This window comes from Nicotiana tabacum, chromosome 14 (assembly GCF_000715075.1).
Source record: "Nicotiana tabacum cultivar K326 chromosome 14, ASM71507v2, whole genome shotgun sequence".
NCBI lineage: Eukaryota > Viridiplantae > Streptophyta > Magnoliopsida > Solanales > Solanaceae > Nicotiana > Nicotiana tabacum.
Window position 1 is genome coordinate 103,275,277 of NC_134093.1, and position 3,822 is coordinate 103,279,098.

The window sequence follows — 3,822 nt, forward strand, 5'->3', positions numbered from 1 at the left end:
AAAAAAAAGTAGAATATGATCCAATGTTAACAGATATGTTTTTAACAGTAACATGTCAGAAAATGAGTGTATAAAACACTAATTATTGTATGTTATAAAGTTATAACAATTATGAAATACTCTCAAATTTCATCTTTAATAATTATACAATAGGGTTTGTTTTTTCAAGGTACTCAATTTTATTCTCTATTTTCTTTATCATTTATTTAAATTTAATTTTGAAATTCACATTAATTAAGCTATTTTTAAGGGAAACTTGCACAAATATCCCAAATAAGTCTCAACTTACCAACCTCTAGCCATTAGTCATAAACTTACCAAAACTAGCCAAGCACATATAAAAATTGAAAAATCAAATAAATAAGGTCCTTTCTCTCAAAGAATCACATGCAAAAATCTCCTTCTATATTTTTAAGCATGATTAGCAATATTAGATGCAAGACGGAAAGGAAATTTCATGGATAAGGTAGCAAATAAAGTGATGAAATACAAAAACAAATATACAATATTCCAAAAATCTAAGCAAAAAAGGAACTTTTTCAATGGGTATAGTTAAAATACATTGAAAACATATAGATAAGTCAATATACAAAATTTGAGGAAGGTTGAAGGTGATTTGGACTGGTTTTGTATCAAAATTCATAATTAAATCGAGTTCAAAAAATTCTTCTACGACGCATGTATCTCACACACAGGTATACATGGATATACATGTGATACACAATTGATACATATGTGATACACAAATGATACACAGTGTGATACACATATCATTTTTTTTCATGTTCATTTTTTACTTCGAATTTTCAATTCAAATCACCTCAAAACTTCACCAAATCATCCCAAACTGAGATTCAAGCTCCTTAAGATGTACCCAATCTATTTTAATAACACCCACTCAAAAGAAAGCAAAATTTTTACCTTTTTTTGCTACAAATAGCTAATTGGCTAATATTAGTAATATTTTATGAATTGACCAATTTTTATAATGAGCTATTATAAATGGACATAGCTAGTAGTTTCCCTATATTTAACTGCAAAAAGCCTTTGTCACACAAAATGAAGCTAGAACTATATTAATTGGAATGTAATACACCACCGAATGCAACACTATCGTGGAAAGAATTTAAGTTTTATATATTGATAGTGTAAAATTATTTTATGTTAAGTAATTTAAACTAATAACTATAGATAACTCCACCCATAAAATTTAAAATTATTAACTTAAAAATAATGAAAACAAACGTATAAAACAGATTCCTCTATGGTAAAAAGGAAAAGCCCCATAGCAGCCAAAAAAGTAATACTACAGTGTTCTAACCCTAGCAAGACTTCTTATAACCAACCATTTCTTCCAAATATAATATTACATTATTAAATATTATTCTCTATAAACGAGACAAAGCAAGAATCTGCTCCTGATTTTGATCGTAATATCTCGCCTTTTTCCTGTTGACTTGACTTGAATTTTTTGCTTATTTGATTTAATTTCTCTGAAATAATAAAAGTCTTAGTTGAGGTCCTATCTACTTCTACAAAGTTAAGGTGTCTAACTGACACCTTTCACCTTTTTTGGTACCATAAATCCTGGCAAATTTGACCTACAATGAGCAATAATATCAACTTCTTTAACTTCTGAATTTTTGCTCATAATAACAAATGCACATGGACTTTCACCCCATCTGAAATGTGGCATTGCCACAACAGAAACTTCTACTACATTTGGATGTCTCATAATTGCATTTTCAACTTCAATACTACTAATATTTTCCCCACCTGAAATTATCACATCTTTGCTTCTGTCTTTAATTTCTAAATACCCATCTGAGTGAATTACTCCAACATCTCCTGTAAAAAACCAACCATTTTTAAACACTTCCGAATTCGCTTTGTCATTCTTGAAATACCCTTTCATAATACTACTCCCTCGTAAACATATTTCCCCTATTGATTTTCCATCTCGTGGCACACTTTGCATATTCTTGAAATTTTTCACATCAACATCTGCTAGTGTTAAAATCCCAACTCCTTGTCTTGCTTTCAACTTGGATTTATTTTCACTAGGCAATTTGTTCCATTTTTGTTGCCATTCACATACAAGGGCTGGTCCAGTGGCTTCTGTGAGTCCATAAGCATGAACCACATGGAACCCGAGTCTCTCGATTTTCTCTAAAAGTGGCGCAGGTGGTGGTGCGCCACCTGTTAGAATTTGGACTCGGGTAGTTATGGGTCTGTACTCGTATGGTTTGGCTTCAAGAAGGATGTTGAAAACAATAGGTGCACAACACATGTGTGTAACGTTATGTGACACTATGTTTGTGTACATTTCTTGGGCTGTAGTATTGCGAATGCAAATATTAGTCCCACCTCTTGCAGCTATGCCCCAAGTGAAAGTCCATCCATTGCAATGAAACATTGGCAAGGACCATAAGTAGACAGGCTCAGTACCCATTTCCCAGCCTAATATTAAACTCAAAGTGCTCAAATATGCTCCTCTATGACTGTACACAACTCCCTTGGGCTCTGAAGTCGTACCTGTTGAAGATATAATTAAGTAAATAAAAGTATATATTTTTTTATTAATTTAAAATTTTATACGAAATAATCCTACATTTCAATAGTACCTGATGTATAACTTAAGGTAATTGGATCCCACTCATCGGTAATTTCTTCAGGGATGTAACTTGGATTCCCTTGGAACACCAATTGCTCGTACTCGAGCTCGCCTAGCCGGATTCCGGTAGGGGAGTTGATGTCATCAATGACAATGACAAGAGGCATTAGCATTTCAGAAGTTTTGGACCTCTCAAAGTCGGCAACTAGAAGTTCGAGGGCCTTTTTAGCAATTTCTAAGTATTCATAATCAACAAGAAATACTTTGGCTTCAGAGTGTTTGAGAGTGACTGCAATGTTCTTAGCGTCTAGCCTTGTATTGATGGCATTCAACACAGCGCCTGCCATTGGCACAGCAAAATGCATTTCATACATTGCTGGGACATTTGGAGCCAACACTGAAACCTGTATAAGCAAAGATAATTAATTATTAAACACATAATTTTGTTGATGTAATCACTATATAGTTAAGGATATCTTGCTCATTTTCTTGAGTTGCATGTGTTATTTGGTTGAGGAAACTCTAGTCATGCATGTTAAAAAGTCCTAACTTGTTGCTTTGAAATTTTTTGTCACAAACATACTAATCATGTTAGAGTTTTACGTTTTATGCACTGACGGTATAAATAATATTATATTTATATAATCAGATCACTTGATGAGCTAACCTTACGAGTTATAATAGGTTAAACTATACTAATCGTACATGTCATACATACTTACCACGTCGTTTTTGACAATGTTTAGGGATCGAAGAGAGGAGGCGAGGCGACAACAACGCTCGTAGGTTTGGCTCCATGTGAAACGGACACCACCATGGATGATGGATATTCTATTGGCATAACATTTGGAGGCTCTTGTTAAGAAGGTAAGAGGAGTTAGAGGCACATAATTTGCTCCACATTTTGGTAATCTATCCATAGTCTCAGAGTGGAATTTGTGTTTTTTCAAAAAGTATAGGCTCTTAAATTTGTTTTGCAGAAAGGTTTGTAGTTAGAGAAAAATGTAGTGAGGTTAAGAGATATAAGAAGGGGAAATTTATATAGGGAAAGTCCAAGTGGAGAGTCAGGATTATGGCCCATATATGGGTCCCTAAATGGTTGTTTAGGTGGAAACAATAGGGAAGTTGCAGTGAATGTGTAGTACTAATTCTAGACTCATAATTTCCACAGTTCCATGAAAGACCTTTGACCTAGGAAAATATACCAG

General features: G+C 33.5%; 1 pseudogene; it reads right to left on the minus strand.

The window, feature by feature from the left end:
* Nucleotides 1-1,364: 1,364 nt before the first annotated feature.
* On the minus strand, nt 1,365-3,612 carry LOC107783557 (trans-cinnamate:CoA ligase, peroxisomal-like; annotated as a pseudogene).
* Between the last annotated feature and the right edge of the window lie 210 nt (nt 3,613-3,822).